This window comes from Eurosta solidaginis, chromosome 2 (genome assembly GCF_040869045.1).
Source record: "Eurosta solidaginis isolate ZX-2024a chromosome 2, ASM4086904v1, whole genome shotgun sequence".
Lineage (NCBI taxonomy): Eukaryota > Metazoa > Arthropoda > Insecta > Diptera > Tephritidae > Eurosta > Eurosta solidaginis.
Window position 1 is genome coordinate 118,507,109 of NC_090320.1, and position 23,987 is coordinate 118,531,095.

A 23,987-nucleotide genomic window follows, 5' to 3' on the forward strand; every position below is an offset into this window, starting at 1 on the left:
ATACGTAGGCGATCGGTCGTTCGTTTCCGTCCTCGTCTAGTTGGAAAAGTACCCCTCCGACTCCGTCCGTGGATGCGTCACATTGCACGTAAAAGGGCTTTTCAAAATCCGGATGTATTAACACCGGCGCAGATATTAATTTTTGGTTTAAGCAATCAAATGCTTGCATCGCTTCGTCCGTCATTTTAAAAGATTTTATTTTGTCTTTAGTGAGGCAGTCGTGCAGCGGTGCTGCATTTGTCGCGTAATCTTGTATGAATCTGCGGTACCAGCCTCTCATCCCTAGGAACCGTCTGAGTTGCTTTGGTGTTCGGGGTTCGGGGAAGCCCCGCATCGCTGCCACCTTATTTGGATCCGTACGGATACATCCGTCGCCTACGACATAACCCAGATATCTTACTTCTTTAAAACAAAACTTACTCTTTTCAACGTTTATCGTCAATTTAGCATCACGAAGACATTTTGCAACACGGGACAACGTATCTAAATGGGACGAAAAATTCTCGGAACAAACCAGTAAATCATCTAGGTAAACAAACACAGATTCACGAAGATAAGCGGGAATGATCTTGTCCATTAAACGAGACATTCGCTGTGCCGCGTTGCACAGTCCAAAAGGCATTACTGTGAAATGGTACAACGGTCTACCAGGTACAGTGAAAGCAGTTTTCTCCCTGGATTTTCGCTCTAAAGGTATCTACCAAAATGCGTCTTTTAAATAAATGGCAGATATGTACCTGGTATTCTGAAGCCGACTTAGAATACCGTCTATATGTGGGAGTGGGTAGGCGTCTTTGATGGTGCGATCATTTAATTTGCGCGCGTCCAAACACAGGCGATTTTTAGTTCCTTTGATGACGAGTGAGACGGGGGAATTCCAGCAACTGTTGCTCTCTTCAATAACGCCCATCTCCAACATCCTGTCCAGTTCTGCGAATATTAATTTTTGAATTGCCGGAGAAATAGGGTAATGGCGCTGCTTCACAGGAAGGTGCTCATCCGTCACCTCGATGACGTGCTCTTCTACATCGGTCTTATCCAACCCAAATATTGCGAAGGAAGGAAACTGTGCTTTTACACGATACAAAGCTACAGTTTCTTCGTGACTCAAATCATGTTGCACCGCATCGAATGATAAGTCACCATCCGCAGGAGTAAGCTCTGATACGACAGAAACCTTTGATTGGATTTGGGGCCCCTACTGACTACATTAAGCTGGAAGGCTTTCCAGAAATCGATCCCTAGATAGACCTCTTGTTGCAGTTCAGGCACTATAAGAAATTCCAGCTCCCGAGTGGTACTGTCCCAGAATACTGGAAGAGTCACTACACCAACAACCGCGGTTTCACCCCCATTGGCTGTCTTCACATTTTGACCCTGAATCGGCAGAATCAGGCTTTCCTTCCCTTCGAGGAATTTATGGGCGTTTTTCACCAAGCAGTTAGCCTCAAAAATTTCTTTATTTGTATTTACATGTAGCTCTGTTTAAGTATGTCGAACTGTATGTAATAAAATGTGTCTAACACAAGTATTTACTACGCGAGTAAGAACTTTAAGCCTTAGCTATAAAAAGGGGTACAACTCCAAAATTCAAACAGATTTTTTTTTTTTTTATATATAGGGATATGTGTAGGGAATATTCAAAAATGTGTGGCATTCAAGAATTTCTTTGTTTGCCTATGTACCTATATATTAGTGTGTATATGCATATAGAAAATTATTTTCAACAAAATTCATGAATAGATTACTCTCTCAATGTAGGTGACGAGAAAGTGCATAAAGATAAAAATAAAATTCAATTTTAATCGTTAAAAATATAAAAATTCAAAAAAATAAATTTATATAAAAATACAGAGTAAATAAACAGTATAGTTTTAAATTGTTTGTTTAAATTTTAGTATAGATAAAAAAACTTAATAAGAAAAACATCCACAAAAAAAAAAATACCAAGAGTTGAAATCAAAATGAAAGAAAAATCATAAAAAAAATCAAAAAAAAAATCGTGATCAACAATCTCCTCGATTTATACTCAACCCATTTACTGGAAAGTTGTAGTAAAAAAATTGATTGCAAAATATATATGGAAATTCTGCAAGTATAAATGATAGAAAAAACTAAATGAAAAAAATGTAAAAATCTCAGTATGACTAAGTATTTTGAATTAAGTTTCCGAATGAAATTTTAAACTTTCTGAAATATATTGTGGTACTGTTGGTGCATTTGGTGTTGTCCTCGCCTGATGGGCTCTGTGGGTAGTTGAGTAAAGTAATGAAGTATTCTGTCCAAGGTCAAATTCAGCTAATCCCCTCTTAATTGTGAAATGTGGCAGTACGGCGTCTTAAAAACTAGCACAAGACGTGGTTGCCACAATTCCCCCTTTACCTTGTCAAATTATCTACCCCTGCAAACATACAAAAACCTCACATTCTTACGGTGCTGGACCATACGCATGGCAGCTAATGTAGCTTGCAACAAAATAGAAACAAAAAAAATTATCGTCTTAAAGTACTGCCGATGACTTCTGATACCACTTTTCAAAAACGTTGGAATTCTTAAAAGGAACTCAGAAATCACCGCCAGCACTCCCCCCACTGGTTTGTCACTTGGGCACATATCTCTCGTTGCTGCCAACAAGCGATGTTGCCCTCGTGACCCTAAACCTGTCCGAGAGAAGGAAAATTAAGAAACTAGATAAGGTAGTGAAAAGCTGAAACTAGTATACTGAAAAGCAACTTGAGGTGAACGAAAAGAAAAATTGGAAAGTAAAAGAAACGAAATATGTGAAAAATTGGAAATTACTAGTGGGCTATATCGTTGGGCGCCATTGTTACACAACTGCCTGGTGCGGGAGAGGAGGAGTGGCGGGTTGGCATGGTGATAGCCCGGCTGAGGCTCGTCGGCTTTGAGGCGCGGTTCTTGCCACTTCTCCTTCCCCAACAGTTACATAGCAAAATTGAGTTCATGCCTGAGGGAAAGTATCTAAACAAAGTAAAGAAAAATAAATATAGGAAAGCGGGAGAAAACCTGTCCGAGTCAGGTGGAGCCTTCCCACCCCTCCTGTTCACGAGATGTGAACAGCCGTTGGACTCTACTATGGCTCCGCTTCCCGAGTAGAGTCCCCTTAAACCTGACAAATGTTCGTTTCTAAGAGTTTACGTTCCTTCCATTACCCACTCAAATACCGCAACTTACCATCAGTTAGCACAAGGGCAACACCTGCACCAACAACTTGCAGCTTTTAGCCAGACATGGTTTACTTCTGTCTCTCCTAAAAAGATCACAATTTCAGCCCATGTATGCAAACAAAAATTAATTATGCAACACTTTCGTTTCCAAGTGACAATTTATTGATATAAACTATTTCAAAAAAATTGGTTTTGAAAACCTAAATAACTATCTCGAAAACTTATTCTTTCTATGCTCTTACTACTATATGCATTAAATTCAATTATTACTTCTACCTATTAATACTTAATCCAACTTTTCCTTAACTTTTCCTTTCTTTCACGTACTTTATATTTTAATTCTTAGACACGGCCTAATACATATCTAACCATTTGTGTACACGCATACGCATAAACATGTGTATATCTGTACGCTTGTGTGTGCGCTCACTCCCAAACAAATGTTGAACTAACTATACGTGTGGGTATGTGCTACTTTACTCTGGGATTGTAATTACAAATGTACGTGGTTTAACGTGTGTGTGCATACGAATTTTTTTTTTCTTTCTTTTATGAAAAACTCACCTCGCTCAGAACTCCGAGTTGGTACCAAATCGTTGTGCGGAGCTGAAAGTAAAAAAGAGAAAAAACAAACAACATATGCAGAACAATGTAATTTATGTTCTGTTACAGGTCTTTGGCCGATTGACCGTGGTCACGGCTAATCCTATGCCCAAATGTCTTTTGTCTTTAGTTTCGCGTTTCGGTTCAAAGCATGTGCATACTTTTATACACTGCTATAGAACTCCAAATAATAAAAAAAATCGCCGGAAAACTAAATTACGTCAGAATAGAGTTACTTTTTCTGCGTAAAAAAAAGTGAAAAAAATAAAAAAATGTTTATAAAAAAAAACGCGAAGACCAAACAGTAGGCGTACCGACTGGGTATTAATAAAAATAAATCAATTCAATAAAAATTTAAAGTGTAAGTAAAATAACTGTGATAATTAGGAATCCATAAAATTTTTGGATAGAAACAAATTTCTTCTTTTCGGTTATACAACAAGATAGTATTACAATTCAAAAGGCGAAATAGTGTTTGTGAGTAAATTTCTTGCGAGTGGCTCATGCACCTCCAAAAAGGCCTGTGTAGGGCTGGGTACGAATGCCCAGAAATTAGTGTGAGTGTCGACAAAAATAATATATTGCTGACAGTGAAACTAGGGCAGGAAAAATCAAGGATGCAAGAAAAGCTTATACGAATTAAATTATAGAACTAATAATAAAAAAAATTAATTAAATAAAAAATTCATAAAAATTCAAAATTCAAATAAAAAAAAGGTAATAGTTGTACGGCCTAATATAATCAACATAAATTAAAACTGTGGTGAGTAAATAAAAATATTCAAGTTGGCGAGCGCGCTCCGGGTGAGCCGCGCTTAACTGCTCTCGTTCTCAGATTTTCCAATGATAGATTAGTGGTGTGTTGGGTTTCAGTGTAGTGAATAAAGGTGGATGAATGTGGCCGATGATGCCGTGTACTATGTTGTTAGCAGCGTGGGTGGTTGTGCCACTAAGTGTTTAGCAACAAGTTTGCGACGATGGATGTTGCGTGGCCAAAAAAATGTAGATATGTTGCTAATGAGCCGATGCGACCCGTTGCCAGAATTTGTTGTGTTGGGGATATACAGGTGTGTTATGTTACCTCTTGTTGGTTTTGTGAAAAATGTATGGTGTTGCGTGTTTGATTATATGTTTGAGCTCGTATGTAGCTATGTTGGGAGTTTGCTGACTGTGTTATGTGCGTGTGCTTGTGTGTGTTGGTGTTCGTCTATTCTGGCGCCAATCCGTTTTGACGCTTTTGGCCAATATAGCCTCGTTGGCTGCCCTTTTGGCCAGAAACCAATCCCCTAGTTGGACTATTGACCCCTTTTGTATGTGTGGTTGGTGTCTGTTGTTGATTTGCGTGTTTTCTTCGACCAAATAACTCGTATCCTTTTGTATGTTTTTGCATGTGCTTTTGTGTAAATTTATGTGAAAAGAATGTCTCGGCCTTCGGCTGGCTTCGTGCGCCGCAAAAACAGAACGCATATATATTTTTTAAATATTTTTATTTTTAAGATTTTTGGTTTAAAAATGGTTTCTGGATTTGGAAAAAAAATAGTTATTTCGTTTCTCTTCTTTTAAATTTAAACTGGCTTAACAAAAAAAATATTTCAATTATCTCCTCTCTTCTTCTTCTTTTAATCTACCTTTTGTTTGCATATGTGCTCGTGTACATATCTATGTATATACATATGTACATGTAAGTGCACCTATGCATACTTTAATATTTATTAATTTTAAATTCACCCCAAATTCGATCGAATAAAGAACCAATAAAAGAAAAATTCACAACAAATATTTCGACGGGAATACAATGAAAAATATTGTTCACAACGAAAACGTTCAAAATTTTAAAGGGAATGTTGGGTAAAAAATATTTAGTTTGATAATGGCGGAATGCTTTTTTTGTGTAAGAGCGCCAAAGAAAGATTTAGGAAAAACTCTACTTTCGCGAAGTGGACTTTAGGTTGAGCCGATCTAACGATTCGAAATTATTTTTAACTCAATTGATTTTTTTTTATAAAAAAATCTAAAAATAAAATGGTTTACAAATAACTATCCTGTTTCAAAAAATTTACCAAAAAAAATGTTAATTCCAAACAAAATTATTTAAACCAAGGTTCAAATAAAAGGAAAAAGTGTAAAAAACGCGGGTAAAAAAAAACACAAAGGTTTCTCAAAAAAAAGGAATTTCAAATCTCACACTTTGGGCTTACCTGTGACTTTGCTACTTTCTCGAGGGGATTTTTCCACGCCCAGTGGTAGCGGTACTCCTTGTTCGGCGGTGCACCCAGGGAGGATTCCTTGGTATCCAGGTTCACTTTTATTTTATTCGCTCGCGCTGACTTTTGGCGTGAAACCGCACTTTAGAAAAAAACTTTGTCACTCGCGCACCCACACTTTAAGGTGAAAAAAACGCACTTTGAATACACAACACTCGCGCACCCACACTTTAAGGTGAAAAAAACGCACTTTGAATACACAACTTTGTTAACACTTTTGGCACTGCACTAAAGACCGCGACTTTTCGATTTTGAATACTGTTGATCAGCGGGACCCCCTTTTATACCCACTAAGCCTTGCGGCATTTGGGACACCGTAAGTCACAAATCGCCTTCCTGCTTTGGTTGAACCAATCCGCGTTCGCCCCTTAAGCGGCACGTATATACACATATGTGCAAGCAACAGTTCATCCCACTCACACAATCAAACATCCGCTTTGTTAATATCGTAAAGCGGAGAAGGAGATTTGGTTAGCGGTTGCCTACACATCTGTTCATATACCCGCTTGCGTGTCGTCAGAGAAATCCTCAAAGGCTGTCGTTACACACCTGAAGGTTTTTGACTTCATTTGTACTAAAGCATATTCGTCTGGAGGCTTTATTACTCAATTTGACCGCAGAGGTTGGCCGAGGGTTTTATCACTTCAGTCAGTAAGCTAGGAGTAGAAGTAGCTTTGATGAAATAAATACTTATAACGTTTTTTACTTGAAATAAACAGGGTTATTCTTTTAGAAGGACCGGTAGGGATTTTTACTTTCAGGAACCCTGGACGGACTGAGGCCAACCCCGGCAAAGTCAAAGGAAAAGCCAGTCACATTTTGGCGCCCGAGCAGTGACGAGTCACATTTATGACTCGCGAGCAGATTTAAATACAAATTTTAAGACATACTTTCAGAGCTTCAGCGAAGAAGAGGTGAACACGAATTTCACATTTCTGGGTTAATACTACGAGGATATAAAGCAGAACAATGGCAAATGATAGACAGGAAAATGGTGCGTTCAATCATCTGGGGGTCGGACAACCAGCGATACATTATATTCAGCAGCCTGGCACATATGCAACGATGGATAGAGTAAGGAAGTGGGGATTAAAGTAAGACGGAGGCAAAGAAGCATATATAACATCGGATGTTAGTGATGCGGAAATACACATTCCTTATTATACAATGGTTCGTTGCGATTCTCATAGCAGACACACAGGTATCGAGTAGAGTTGTAACAGATCTAATGATTTAAATATTTGGTGTGCTATAATTAAATTAAAAAACATTAAATGGCAAATAGGTGTGTTGTACCATTCTCCAAGCTCTAGTGATATCGAATTTTTGAATCACTTAGAAGCTATACTTTCTGAGGAACTGGAGAGTGGTACAAACTCCTTGTTGATTGGGGATTTTAACATTAACATGAATGTTAATACTGCAACGAGTTCTAAGCTCAATGAGATATTTCACGTAGCTTGATGAGGCAAATGGTAAATTTCAATACAAGGGTTGCTGAAAGGTCCCAAACGAGAATAAATCTATTATATGCAAATGCTGATGTACTGTCCTGTACTAATCTTGAAAATCACAGAATTTCTGATCACGAAACCATTTCATTTGCTTTCAAAGTGTGTTATTCAAATCCTTTGCGGAAAGTGATACCCACAATATGTTGGAAGAATTATTCGGCTGATAACCTCATTTATTTATTAAGAAACTATGATTTCAGCGTATTAAAAAATATGCATGTCAATGACTCGGTTGAATATATAAATACCCGCTTATCACACTGCATGTGTTTATTAACACCAGAACAAGACAGGATAGTGAGGTTGAGAAATAAGTGGTACGATCATGAACTGACCGAAATTAACAAATTAAAAATGCAATTGCACTTGCAAGCGAAATCCTGTGGTGAATTTTCGGAATATAATACGGTTGCGAAGCATTTTAAGAAGCCAATCAAAATTAAAAAGATTAAGTGTATGGAGAAAAATATAGCCTTAAATTCCTCTGATAGCAAATTAATGTGGAAACACCTTAAGAAAGCAGTAAACTTAACTGAGGTGTGAGAAAATATCCTGACAGTGATTGTAAATGGTATAACATATGAAACACCAGAAGATATAGCTAAAGCATTGAACTCCTTCTGTGTTGATAGTACTGTTGATATAAATCGAGAAATCGAAACTTTTGATAGTGGCGACAGTGTGCAATACACGGTTAGCACATGTCTGAAATTCAAAGAAGTTACGGTTGATGATGTCATATTGGTAGCTAAAAGGTTAAAAAATAAAATCGGGGAGACAAATTTACTATCAGAAGGAGTAATTAGAGATTCGTGGTCATACATGGGGAATTTCTATGCGGATATCATAAATAAATCTTTATTAGAAGGAACAGTGCCCGACGCATGGAAAATATCACCAATAGTACCAATAAAGAAAGTAAAAAATTCATTAAAGATCTTAGACCAATCAACACGTTGCCGAATATCGAAAAAATTCTAGAAACATGAGTAAAAAATCAGCTCGCGAGTTACTTGGAAATAAATAAAATACTTATTAAAGAACAATCCGGTTTCATAGAAGGGCACTCTTGTGAAACGGCTTTGAATTACGTAATATCGAGTTGGACAGAAGAACTAAATCAAAAAAAAAGTATACTTGCGGTTTTTATCGACTTAAGGAGAGCATTTGAAACTATAGACAGAAATATAATGATTAAAAAACTAGAAAAAATTGGAAAATTGGAAGACAGAAAACAGCCATTGAGTCGGTTGCCTCGGATGAGGTATTTACAGGAATTGGATTGCCACAAGGATCGGGTTTGGCACCGGTCCTATTTAACGTATATATAAATGATATATCTTCGGCGCTAAAACATAGTAAAATAAGGCTGTTTGCGGATGACGCATTGCCCGAAGTAAGTGAAATGGATATCATGTTGGCTAGGAGCAAAATGCAGGAAGACTTGAACTCCCTATACAGGTGGCTTTGTAACAATAAACTTAAACTTAATGTTAATAAAACCCATTTTATGGTCATATCCAGAGCAATGAACAAGGAATCTTGTAATATCGAGATAAAAATAATGAACTCAAACATTAACGAAGTTAAAACTTTCAAGTACTTAGGGGTTCAGATTGATAACAAATTAAAATTATATGATAATATTGATTATATAGTTGCCAAAATAGGCAAGAAAATTGGTTTTTGGAAGAGGTCAGGCAAATTTATCAGTAGAAAATACAAACTGAAAGTTTATAAATCCATCATAGAGCCGCATTTCATATATTGTCCCACAATATTCTTTATTGCAAATGAAACTAAGGTAGATAAGGTACAAGTTATGCAAAATAAAGCTATGAGTACGACGGAGGAAATAAAGAAAAAAAAAAAAGATTCCCTAGGATTCATCGAAAGAGTGGAGGAGCTAGCAGATGGGTATGAAATCAACCGCAACACAATTCTGAAAGCGTTGCCGGAGTTGTTGAAGGACAAAGCGTTGGTATGGTATAGGAATAACAACCGGCATTGGCAGGAGTTGGATGCCTCCAAGAAGGACTTTCTGAAGTTCTTCCTAAGCTCCCGATACTTAGAGCAAATGGAAGATGAAATTCGAATGCGCGTACAAAGGCAAGGTGAGCTATTTAAAGATTATGTCTTTGTACTACAAGGACTCATGCGTCACGCGGGCTACACCGAGGAGCAGAAACTAACCCGCATCTACAGAAATTCGCACAGAGAGTACCGACTATATATAAAGCGAAGCGAGGTCAGCAATCCTGAGGAGGTGGTACGTTTAGCTCAAGACTATGAAAATATTACTCCTGACAGGGAACCAATGCGACATACCACAAGGCCATTCATACCACGGCTTGAAGAAGGTCAGTACCAGTGTCTCCAGGCAGAAAAAAGACAGGAGGAACGAGTAGAAGTCCAACAACAGCAGAGGTCAGAGCCACAACAAGAATATGTAGACACAAGAACGGCCTGCAGGCGATGCGGAAGAGGTGGTCACTTTTGATACGGGTGCCGAGGCATAAGAAGAGAATTTTGCTGGACATGTGGTAAGATAGGCGTGCTCACTCGTGATTGTTGTAGGAAGCCACAGGGAAACGACCAGAGACCACATTGGAACCGAGGGATGGCGTCTTCGGAAGTGCAACCTCGGAGAGATTATACAAGTTCAAATACACAAAGGGTCGCATATTGGTTACAACGTATGTGAATGGAAAAGATGCGGTTCCAGCGATTGACACGGGAGCGACGAGGAGCTTTATAAGTGATGCAATGGCGAGAAGATTAAAAACTGCCAAACTAAAGGAAGTAAAGACACGAGTAAGAATGGGCGTGGCAGAGCAATAATAATCAAAGAAGCGGTAGATGGAGAATTAAGAATGGTTGATAAAGTACAGAGGAACGAGATGCTAGTCCTACCGGGATTGGGCGATGAGGTGGTAATTGGCACGGACTATCTGGCGAAGGTAAACTTGGAGATGAGATGTGGTGGTCAAGAAATAACGTTGAGAGTAGACGAACTGAAGCTGATAGCGAAGATTACAAGGAACACAACCCAATGGCGTCGGTAGAAACTAGCAAGAGAGATGACTCGGTGAGTAAATTTCTGAGCCAGGAATTACAAGTGTTCGCAAAGATGTCAGGAGTACCCAACGTGGCAATTAAGCAAAGGTACTATCCGAAGAATCCGAAAATGCAAGAAATTATCAACAAGGAAATCGACGAGCTGATCGAAAAAGGTTGCATCGAACCATCGAATAGCCCACACAGCGCACCCATGGTTTTGGCAAAGAAGAAGAATGGTAAATGGAGACTCTGCGTAGACTACCGTCAACTAAACGCGAGATCAGTACCAGACGCATACCCTTTACCACGTATACAACATATCTTTGACAAATTAAGAAGCGCGAGATTTATCATGGAAAAATGGATATTGGCAAATCCCTATGGAAGCAAACGGCAAGCAATACACCGCATTCACAGTACCTGGGCGTAGACTATATCAATGGAGGGTAATGCCATTTGGCTTGCACTCAGCCCCAGCAACTTTCCAGCGATCACTTGATCGTGTCATAAATAGGACCAGAATTGGAACCATACGCGTTTGCTTATCTTGACGATATTATCATTACAAGCAAAACATTGGAAGAGCACATTGGACATTTAACAGAAGTATTTCGAAGACTGTATAGAGGGAACCTGAGGATAAACCCGGAAAAATGTGAGTTTTTTAAGAAAAGGTTAAAATATCTAGGTCATGTCGTTAGCGAGGAAGGCATCCATACCGACCCAGACAAGATAGCAGCCATCAAAGAACTGGAACCACCGAAGAATAAACGAGAGTTACGACGTTTTCTAGGAGTCGTGCCGTGGTATATAATATTCGTGCCGGATTTCTCACAAGTCGCACACTCGTGAGAACATCGAAAGAAAGGTAGTAAGTGGAGGTGGTCTGAAGAGCAGCAATCAGCATTCGAAGTTAAGACAGCACTGACGCAGGCACCGGTACTCGCTTGTCCAGGTTTTTCGAGGAAGTTTGGTTTACAGACGGATGAAAGTGATTTTGGTCTTGGTGCAGTACTTACGCAAGGTTGAGGCGACGAAGAGCGAGTAATAGCATACGCAAGCCGCAGGTTAAACAAGGCAGAGATGAACTACTCACCGACAGAAAAGGAATGTTTGTCAATAGTTTGGGCAATACGAAAGATGACGCCGTACGTAGAAGGATACAAGTTTACAGAAATAAGAGATCACCTAGCGTTGAAATGGTTGAATGCGATAGAGAGTCCGACTGGTCGGATTGAGAGAAGGGCGCTGGAACTACAGCAATACTCATTTGACGTACAGTATCGAAAAGGAAAGTTGAGCGTTGTGCCAGATGCACTATCAAGGCAACCGATGGACGAGCAGTTGAGTACGTTGACGATGGATGACGGAAAAGCCGAGTGTAAGTGGATTAACGCAAAGATGGCAGATGTAAGAAAGGCCCCGGAGAAATTCCCAGAGTACGTTATCGAATATGGAAAGTTGTACAGACGCATAGGAAGTCAAATGGATTGCGACGACGCAGTGCCATGGAAGCTATGTGTGCCAACTCCACAGAGAAGTAGAGTGCTAGAGGAGATTAACAACACACCCAGAGCGGGGCATATGTGCATCCGAAAATCGATAGCAAGAGCAACAACACGTTTTTACTGGCCAGGAATGTTAAGGGATATAAGAAAGTACGCACAGCAGTGTCACGCATGTCAAATATACAAACCGAGTCAACAGCCAGCCGCGGGTAAGATGCTAACGAAGATTTCAGAGGAGCCTCGGGCAACAGTCTGTGCAGACTTTGTTGGTCCAATGCCACGATCGAAGCATGGCAACACAATGGCATTAGTATTCCTAGACAAATTTTCAAAATGGGTAGAGGTAGTACCATTCAGAAAGGAAACGACAGAATGTTTAATAAGAGGATTTCGAGAGAGGATTTTGGCACGGTTCGGCGTCCCAAAAGTATTTATTACGGACAACGGGGTGCTGTTTATCAGCAGATGTTTTAAGAGATTTTTAGAGGAACTCGGCGTGAAAAACCAATTAACGGCACCGTACACACCGCAGAAGAACCCGACAGAGAGAGCAAACAGGAACATCAAGAGGATGATAGCACAATTTACGGGAAAAGAGCAGAAGACATGGGATGAGTTGATACCAGAGATAACGCTGACACTGAATACAAGTGTATGTGAATCGACCGGTTACAGTCCGGCATACATAGTACAAGGGAGGGAACCCAGAATTACCAACAGCCTTTACGATGAGCAGACATTTGGTACAGGTGAGAAATTAGAGAACCCAGGAGAGAAATCAACGAGGATGAAAGAAATATTCGAGATGGTACGACTGAAGCAAGAGACAGCAACCGACGCCGCCGACAACAACGAATCCAGGAAGCAAAGCCATAAACAGAACAGCAAGAATAACGCTAGCAAAAATCAAATCCCGTCAACATCGTCCAATCGAACAGCAAGCAACATTTCCGAAGTACAACAACAGAGAGAACAGCGAGGTAGCCATTTGCGGTACGCTCGCACGAGTCAGCGAAGAGACCGAGAGACAACACGGAGAGAACCAAGGTACAAGTCAACAGCTGATAGCAAACGGAGACGGTCAAGTACAAAACATTGCGGAAAATCAGGTACGAATATTTCCAGAAAATCAAGTACAGATCGCCAGAGAACAGACACATGGATCTAGGGAGGCAGCTCGCTATGGCAGCCCTAAAAGAACACACGCCCCGAGAAAACCGCGGGATAACAGACTATTTTGTCAAATTATACTTCAATCCGGATCAAATCGGTAGTAACGGACACGCCCAACCGGAACAGTGTAAAATAATACACGAAGAAATTTCATCTCAAGAAGTACCCGGAAGTCGAATCAACTGCTAAAAGCTCGGTAAACTCTAACCACAATTACATAAATATCACATAAATATACTCTTTAACTAGGCGCATGATATACCACTTTTTTTAATCCACCACATATGGTGGGAACACACTAAGGAAATCCACCAGTTTTTCATTTAAAATATAGACTGGCATCACACACACCACCGACCAGAAGGGCAACAACGATCAACGACGACAGAGAAACATTAAGCCGTGTGGCCAGCGAGGTCAACGGCAACCTCAACGACAGCAGTTCTTGACGCGCTTTGCTGAAGGTCACCTCTACCTCATACGCATCACACGCACTGGGCTGGTGACGGTGGGTCTCATTGCGGCAGGTGAGGGGGGAGTGTAAGGAACCCAAAGCCGAGGACTTTGTATCCTCACAACATACACACGTCTAAAGAACATACATTTTGAAATAACTTGGAATTTATAATAATATATTTGAATTTATCACTTATACATTTTATATGAAGCACCAGAAATATACATATGTATACCTTTATGAATTATACCCTAAATACATATATTCTGTTATATACTGAATGGACAATTACTAAATTGAAGTACAAATTAGACTTGCGCACTTTTGCACGCAAGCAAAATATTTACATTTCCGCCCACATAAATTTTAAATATAGGATCACCCTAACATGCGTTGAATATTTGGAAGGGAGGTAGATACGCACAAAGCATAAAAGTGCATCGGTCAATCAACCCTTTGCACACTCAAAATCCAATGCACCCAGCTAGAAATACAACATACATAATAACTTAAGTGAACGGAGATCAGCAGCAAGTCGTCAAAAATAAGCGCCGCTACTAATTGGAATTTTGCTATACATACATACGCACTAGCATACAATGCACCAACGCACGCCATACGACAGAAGGCAGAAGCATTGGGCAGAGCAAAACACAACGTTAGAATCAGGTGACAACAAACAAATGTACAAACACACAATAGTTAAAGTAAAGGCTGGAAAGCACGGTATGAGCAAATACAAAGGCATTGTATTCAATAAGGAGCATTATGGTGCGTGGATATTCATGGAAAGAAATATTCACCGGAATAACAGTTGTCTTATATTGTTAATATTATTAGTTAGAAATTGTTATTATAAAATAACCGTTTGCCTGTGTGCAAAATTAGATTAGAGATTAGGAGACAGGCATACGAGTCGGTAGGTTTTATGACTACCGACCAAGAGTACACCTGAAGGTTTTTGACTTCATTTGTACTAAAGCATATTCGTCTGGAGGCTTTATTACTCCATTTGACCGCAGAGGTTGGCCGAGGGTTTTATCACCTCAGTCACCTCTTACAAAGTAAGGGAATAAGCTAGGAGTAGAAGTAGCTTTGATGAAATAAATACTTATAACGTTTTTTTACTTGAAATAAACAGGGTTATTCTTTTAGAAGGACCGGTAGGGATTTTTACTTTCAGGAACCCTGGACGGACTGAGGCCAACCCCGGCAAATTCAAAGGAAAAGCCAGTCACATTTTGGCGCCCGAGCAGTGACGAGTCACATTTATGGCTCGCGAGCAGATTTAAATACAAATTTTAAGACATACTTTCAGAGCTTCAGCGAAGAAGAGGTGAACACGAATTTCACATTTCTGGGTTAATACTACGAGGATATAAAGCAGAACAATGGCAAATAATAGACAGGAAAATGGTGCGTTCAATCATCTGGGGGTCGGACAACCAGCGATACATTATATTCAGCAGCCTAGCACATATGCAACGACCATGGATAGAGTAAGGAAGTGGGGATTAAAGTAAGACGGAGGCAAAGAAGCATATATAACATCGGATGTTAGTGATGCGGAAATACACATTCCTTATTATACAATGGTTCGCTGCGATTCTCATAGCAGACACACAGGTATCGAGTAGAGGTGTAACAGATCTAATGATTTAAATATTTGGTGTGCTATAATTAAATTAAAAAAGTTCGACATTAAATGGCAAATAGGTGTGTTGTACCATTCTCCAAGCTCTAGTGATATCGAATTTTTAAATCACTTAGAAGCTATACTTTCTGAGGAACTGGAGAGTGGTACAAACTCCTTGTTAATTGGGGATTTTAACATTAACATGAATGTTAATACTGCAACGAGTTCTAAGCTCAATGAGATATTTTCACGTACCATGATGAGGCAAATGGTAAATTTCAATACAAGGATTGCTGAGAGGTCCCAAATGAGAATAAATCTATTATGTGCAAATGCTGATGCACTGTCCTGTATTAATCTTGAAAATCACAGAATTTCTGATCATGAAACCATTTCATTTGCTTTCAAAGTGTGTAATTCAAATCCGTTGCGGAAAGTGGTACCCACAATGTGTTGGAAGAATTATTCGGCTGATAACCTCATTTATTTATTAAGAAGCTATGATTTCAGCGTATTAAAAAATATGCATGTCAATGACTCGGTTGAATATATAAATACCTGCTTATCACACTGCATGTGTTTTTTAACTCCAGAACAAGACAGGATAGTGAGGTTGAGAAATAAGTGGTACGATCATGAACTGACCGAAATTAACAAATTAAAAATCCAATTGCACTCACAAGCCAAATCTTGTGGTGAATTTTCGGAATATAATACGGTTCCGAAGCATTATAAAAAACTATTCAAAATTAAAAAGATTAAGTGTGTGGAGAAAAATATAGCCTTAAATTCCTCTGATAGCAAATTAATGTGGAAACACCTTAAGAAAGCAGTAAACTTAACTGAGGTGTGAGAAAATATCCTGACAGTGATTGTAAATGGTATAACATATGAAACACCAGAAGATATAGCTAAAGCATTGAACTCCTTCTGTGTTGATAGTACTGTTGATATAAATCGAGAAATCGAAACTTTTGATAGTGGCGACAGTGTGCAATACACGGTTAGCACATGTCTGAAATTAAAAGAAGTTACGGTTGATGATGTCATATTGGTAGCTAAAAGGTTAAAAAATAAAATCGGGGAGACAAATTTACTATCAGAATGAATAACTAAAGATTCGTGGTCATACATGGGGCATTTCTAGGCGGATATCATAAATAAATCTTTATTAGAAGGAACAGTGCCCGACGCATGGAAGATATCACCAATAGTACCAATAAAGAAAGTAAAAAATTCATTAAAGGCAGAAGATCTTAGACCGATCAACACGTTGCCGAATATCGAAAAAATTCTAGAAACAGTAGTAAAAAATCAGCTCGTGAGTTACTTGGAAATAAATAAAATACTTATTAAAGAAGAATCCGGTTTCATAGAAGGGCACTCTTGTGAAACGGCTTTAAATTACATAATATCGAGTTGGAAAGAAGAACTACATCAAAAGAAAAGTATACTTGCGGTTTTTATCGACTTAAGGAGAGCATTTGAAACTATAGACAGAAATATAATGATTAAAAAAGTAGAAAAAATTGGAATTAGGGGCAACGAGCTGCAGTGGTTTCAGAGCTTTTAGGTAACCGAAGACAGAAAACAGCCATTTAGTCGGTTGCCTCGGATGAGGTATTTACAGGAATTGGATTGCCACAAGGATCGGTTTTGGCACCGGTCCTATTTAACGTATATATAAATGATATATCTTCGGCGCTAAAACATAGTAAAATAAGGCTGTTTGCGGATGACGCATTGCTCGAAGTAAGTGAAATGGATATCATGTTGGCTACGAGCAAAATGCAGGAAGACTTGAACTCCCTATACAGGTGGCTTTGTAACAATAAACTTAAACTTAATGTTAATAAAACCCATTTTATGGTCATATCCAGAGCAATGAACAAGGAATCTTGTAATATCGAGATAAAAACAATGAACTCAACCATTAACGAAGTTAAAACTTTCAAGTACTTAGGGGTTCAGATTGATAACAAATTAAAATTTAATGATAATATTGATTATATAGTTGCCAAAATAGGCAAGAAAATTGGTTTTTGGAAGAGGTCAGGCAAATTTATCAGTAGAAAATACAAACTGAAAGTTTATAAATCCATCATAGAGCCGCATTTCATACATTGTCCCACAATATTCTTTATTGCAAATGAAACTAAGGTAGATAAGGTACCAGTTATGCAAAATGAAGCTATGAGTACGAAGGAGGCAATAAAGAAAAAAAAACAAAAAAAAAGATTCCCTAGGATTCATCGAAAGAGTGGAGGAGCTAGCAGATGGGTATGAAATCAACCGCAACACAATTCCGAAAGCATTGCCGGAGTTGTTGAAGGACAAAGCGTTGGTATGGTATAGGAATAACAACCGGCATTGGCAGGAGTGGGATGCCTTCAAGGACTTTCTGAAGTTCTTCCTAAGCTCCCAATACTTAGAGCAAATGGAAGATGAAATTCGAATGCGCGTACAACGACAAGGTGAGCTATTTAAAGATTATGTCTTAGTACTACAAGGACCCATGCGTCACGTGGGCTACACCGAGGAGCAGAAAATAACCCGCATCTACAGAAATTCGCGCAGAGATTACCGCCTATATATAAAGCGAAGCGAGGTCAGCAATCCTGAGGAGGTGGTAAGTTTAGCTCAAGACTATGAAAATATTACTCCTGACAGGGAACCAATGCGACCTACCACAAGGCCATTCATACCACGGCTTGAAGAAGGTCAGTACCAGTGTATCCAGGCATTACAAAGACAGGAGGAACGAGTAGAAGTCCAACAACAGCAGAGGTCAGAGCCACAACAAGAATATGTAGACGCAAGAACGGCCTGCAGGCGATGCGGAAGAGGTGGTCACTTTTCATACGGGTGCCGAGGCATAAGAAGAGACTTTTGCTGGACATGTGGTAAGATAGGCGTGCTCACTCGTGATTGTTGTAGGAAGCCACAGGGAAACGACCAGAGACCACATTGGAACCGAGGGATGGGGTCTTCGGAAGTGCAACCTCGGAGAGATTAGACATGTTCAAATACACGCATATTGGTAACAACGTATGTGAATGGAAAAGAAGCGGTTCCAGCGATTGACACGGGAGCGACGAGCAGCTTTATAAGTGATGCAATGGCGAGAAGATTAAAAACTGGCAAATTCAAGGAAGTAAAGACACGTGTAAGAATGGGCGGTGGCAGAGCAATAATAATCAAAGAAGCGGTAGATGCAGAATTAAGAATGGGTGATAAAGTACAGAGGAACGAGATGCTAGTCCTACCGGGATTGGGCGATGAGGTGGTAATTGGCACGGACTATCTGGCGAAGGTAAACTTGGAGATGAGATGTGGTGGTCAAGAAATAACGTTGAGAGTAGACGAACTGAAGCTGATATCGAAGATTAGAAGGAACACAACCCAATGGCGTCGGTAGAAACTAGCAAGAGAGATGACTCGGTGAGTAAATTTCTGAGCCAGGAATTACAGGTGTTCCCATAGATGTCAGGAGTACCCAACGTGGCCACACACAAAATAGTTATGAGGGACGACCGTCCAATTAAGCAAAGGTACTATCCGAAGAATCCGAAAATGCAAGAAATTATCAACAAGGAAATCGACGAGCTGATCGAAAAAGGTTGCATCGAACCATCGAATAGCCCGCACAGCGCACCCATGGTTTTGGCAAAGAAGAAGAATGGTAAATGGAAACTCTGCGTAGACTACCGTCAACTAAACGCAAGATCAGTACCAGACGCATACCCTTTACCGCGTATACAACATATCTTGGACAAATTAAGAAGCGCGAGATTTATCAGTAGCCTCGACTTGAAAAATGGATATTGGCAAATCCCTATGGAAGCAAGCAGCAAGCAATACACCGCATTCACAGTACCTGGGCGTAGACTAAATCAATGGAGGGTAATGCCATTTGGCTTGCACTCAGCCCCAGGAACTTTCCAGCGATCACTTGATCGTGTCATAAATAGGACCAGAATTGGAACCATACGCGTTTGCTTATCTTGACGATATTATCATTACAAGCAAAACATTGGAAGAGCACATTGCACATTTAACAGAAGTATTTCGAAGACTGTATAGAGCGAACCTGAGGATAAACCCGGAAAAATGTGAGTTTTTTAAGAAAAGGTTAAAATATCTAGGTCATGTCGTTAGCGAGGAAGGCATCCATACCGACCCAGACAAGATAGCAGCCATCAAAGAACTGGAACCACCGAAGAATAAACGAGAGTTACGACGTTTTCTAGGAGTCGTGCCGTCGTATATAAGATTCGTGCCGGATTTCTCACAAGTCGCACACTCGTGAGAACATCGATGCTTAAGAAAGGTAGTAAGTGGAGGTGGTCTGAAGAGCAGCAATCAGCATTCGAAGTTAAGGCAGCACTGACGCAGGCACCGGTACTCGCTTGCCCAGGTTTTACGAGGAAGTTTAGTTTACAGACGGATGAAAGTGATTTTGGTCTGGGTGCCGTACTTACGCAAGGTTGAGGCGACGAAGAGCGAGTAATAGCATACGCAAGCCGCAGGTTAAACAAGGCAGAGAGGAACTACTCACCGACAGAAAAGCAATGGTTGGCAATAGTTTGGGCAATACGAAAGATGAGGCCGTACGTAGAAGGATACACGTTTACAGTATTAACAGATCACCTAGCGTTGAAATGGTTGAATGCGATAGAGAGTCCGACTGGTCGGATTGAGAGAAGGGCGCTGGAACTACAGCAATACTCATTTGACGTACAGTATCGAAAAGGAAAGTTGAACGTTGTGCCAGATGACTTTCAAGGCACCCGATGGACGAGCAGTTGAGTACGTTGACGATGGATGACGGAAAAGCCGAGTGTAAGTGGATTAACGCAAAGATGGCAGATGTAAGAAAGGCCCCGGAGAAATTCCCAGAGTACGTTATCGAGGATGGAAAGTTGTACAGACGCATAGGAAGTCAAATGGATTGCGACGACGCAGTGCCATGGAAGCTATGTGTGCCAACTCCACAGAGAAGTAGAGTGCTAGAGGAGATTCACGACACACCCAGCGCGGGGCATATGTGCATCCGAAAATCGATAGCAAGAGCAACAACACGTTTTTACTGGCCAGGAATGTTAAGGGGTATAAGAAAGTACGCACAGCAGTGTCACGCATGTCAAATATACAAACCGAGTCAACAGCCAGCCGCGGGTAAGATGCTAACGAAGATTTCAGAGGAGCCTCGGGCAACAGTCTGTGCAGACTTTGTTGGTCCAATGCCACGATCGAAGCATGGCAACACAATGGCATTAGTATTCCTAGACAAATTTTCAAAATGGGTAGAGGTAGTACCAATCAGAAAGGAAACGACAGAATGTTTAATAAGAGGATTTTGGCACGGTTCGGCGTCCCAAAAGTATTTATTACGGACAACGGAGTGCTGTTTATCAGCAGATGTTTTAAGAGATTTTTAGAGGAACTCGGCGTGAAACACCAATTAACGGCACACCGCAGAAGAACCCGATAGAGAGAGCAAACAGGAACATCAAGAGGATGATAGCATAATTTACGGGAAAAGAGCAGAAGACATGGCATGAGTTGATACCGGAGATAACGCTGACACTGAATACAAGTGTATGTGAATCGACCGGTTACAGTCCGGCATACATAGTACAAGGGAGGAAACCGAGAATTACCAACAGCCTTTACGATGAGCAGACATTTGGTACAGGTGAGAAATTAGAGAACCCAGGAGAGAAATCAACGAGGAAGAAAGAAATATTCGAGAGGGTACGACTGAAGCAAGAGACAGCAACCGACGCCGCCGACAACAACGAATACAGGAAGCAAAGTCATAAACATAACAGCAAGAAGAACGCTAGCAAAAATCAAATCCCGTCAACATCGTCCAATCGAACAGTAAGCAACATTTCCGAAGTACAACAACAGAGAGAACAGCGAGGTAGCCATTTTCGGTACGCTCGCACGAGTCAGCGAAGAGACCGAGAGACAACACGGAGAGAACCAAGGTACAAGTCAACAGCTGATAGCATACAGATACGGTCAAGTACAAAACATTTCGGAGAATCAGGTACGAATATTTCCAGAAAATCAAGTACAGATCGCCAGAGAACAGACACGTGGATCAAGGTTACACCTAGGAAGGCAGCTCGCTATGGCAGCCCTAAAAGAACACACACCCCGAGAAAACCGCGGGATAATAGACTATTTTGTAAAATTATACTTCAATCCGAATCAAATCGGTAGTAACGGACATGCCCAACCGGAACAGTGTAAAATCATACACGAAGAAATTTCATTTCAAGAAGTACCCGGAAGTCAACTACTAAAAGCTCGGTAAACTCTAACCACAAATACATAAATATCACATAAATATACTCTTTAACTAGGCGCATGATATACCACTTTTTTTTAATCCACCACATACGGTGGGAACACACTAAGGAAATCCACCAATTTTGTATTTAAAGTATAGACTGGCATCGCACACACCACCGACCAGAAGGGCAACGACGACAGAGAAACATTAAGCCGTGTGGCCAGCGAGGTCAACGGCAACCTCAACGACAGCAGTCCTTGACGCGCTTTGCTGAAGGTCACCTCTACCGCATACGCATCACACGCTCTGGGCTGGTGACGGTGGGTCTCATTGCGGCAGGTGAGGGGGGAGTGTAAGGACCACAAAGCCGAGGACTTTGTGTCCTCACAACATACACACGTCTATTAATTTTTCTAAAGAACATACATTTTGAAATAACTTGGAATTTATAATAATATATTTGAATTTATCACTTATACATTTTATATGAAGCACCAGAAATATACATATGTATACCTTTATGAATTATACCCTAAATACACATATTCTGTTGTATACTGAATGGATAATTACTAAATTGAAGTACAAATTAGACTTGCGCACTTTTGCACGCAAGCAAAATATTTACATTTCCGCCCACATAAATTTTAAATATAGGATCACCTCAACATGCGTTGAATATTTGGAAGGGAGGTAGATACGCACAAAGCATAAAGGTGCAGCGGTCAGTCAACCCTTTGCACACTCAAAATCCAATGCACCCAGCTAGAAATACAACATACATAATAACTTAAGTGAACGGAGATCAGCAGCAAGTCGTCAAAAATAAGCGCCGCTACTAATTGGAATTTTGCTATACATACATACGCACTAGCATACAACACACCAACGCACGCCATACGACAGAAGGCAGAAGCATTGGGCAAAGCAAAACACAACGTTAGAATCAGGTGACAACAAACAAATGTACAAACACACAATAGTTAAAGCAAAGGCTGGAAAGCACGGTATGAGCAAATACAAAGGCATTGTATTCAAGAAGGAGCATTATGGTGCGTGGATATTCATGGAAAGAAATATTCACCGGAATAACAGTTGCTTTATATTGTTAATATTATTAGTTAGAGATTGCTATTATAAAATAACCGTTTGCCTGCGTGCAAAAATTAGTATATAAGGGCGACGACGTCGCATTAAAATTCAGAGAGATTAGGAGACAGGCATACGAGTCGGTAGGTTTTCTGACTACCGACCAAGAGTACACCTGAAGGTTTTTGACTTAAAGCATATTCGTCTGGAGGCTTTATTACTCCATTCGACCGCAGAGGGTGGCCGAGGGTTTTATCACCTCAGTCATCTCTTACAAAGTAAGGGAATAAGCTAGGAGTAGAAGTAGCTGTGATGAAATAAATACTTATAACGTTTTTTTACTTGAAATAAACAGGGTTATTCTTTTAAAAGGACCGGTAGGGATTTTTACTTTAGGGAACCCTGGACGGACTGAGGCCAACCCCGGCAAAGTCAAAGGAAAAGTCCGTCACAAAGTGGGGAGCCCTGGGAGGTATAAAGGTGAATCTGAACCCTTCTTATGCTTTGTATTGGAGTATCTCCGCCTTCTGATTCAGTAATGCTTCCCTCAGCTGCGTGAGTTTTTGATTGGCTACTACGAAACTCGTCGCGTTGTGGCAGTGTATCGTCGCTGGTGTTCCCCGTCATCCAACAGACCTTTTGAGGGCGAGAGTAAATTTATCAGAACTTAATTCAGAAAGGAGCTCTAAGTGTACATTTTTACAGGGGGGCGACCCGTATCTTTTGTGTTACGTAAATTGGGCCGCAAAAATCTACCCCACAAACAATAAATGGCCGCACATCGCTCAATCTGTCGGCTGGTAAATTGTCCGTTATTTGGCTTTTTAATTTAGGTTTGTAGTGAAAGCAGTGTATGCAGTTTCGTACGGTTCGACCACATCCTTCTCGAGCATTAATTAACCAAACTTTTTCTCGAAGAAGTGCAACCAATGCCTTTGCTCCTGCATGGTGATTGCGTAAATGTAGAAACCGTATAAAAACTTTTACGAACTGCGAATTTTTACTCAATAATAGAGGGAATTTGGCGACAAGGACTGTTCTGAGGTATTATGCTAAAAAGAATTTTGCTTTTGCAAGCTTGACGGTAGTGTCAGACCTTTCGACAATTTGTAGACTTACTGGCCATATCCATCACCTTGGACTATTTCAACTATTTTTAAGAATCTTAACTGCAACTCTTGTGCCGATGGT

At 40.2% G+C, this 23,987-nt stretch overlaps 1 protein-coding gene across 3 annotated transcripts in view; it reads right to left on the minus strand.

Moving 5' to 3' along the window:
• The window catches only part of Wdfy2 (WD repeat and FYVE domain containing 2), a 667,747-nt gene that overhangs the window by 191,824 nt on the left and 451,936 nt on the right, over positions 1-23,987 (minus strand). The gene's annotated exons all lie outside the window — the stretch shown is intronic.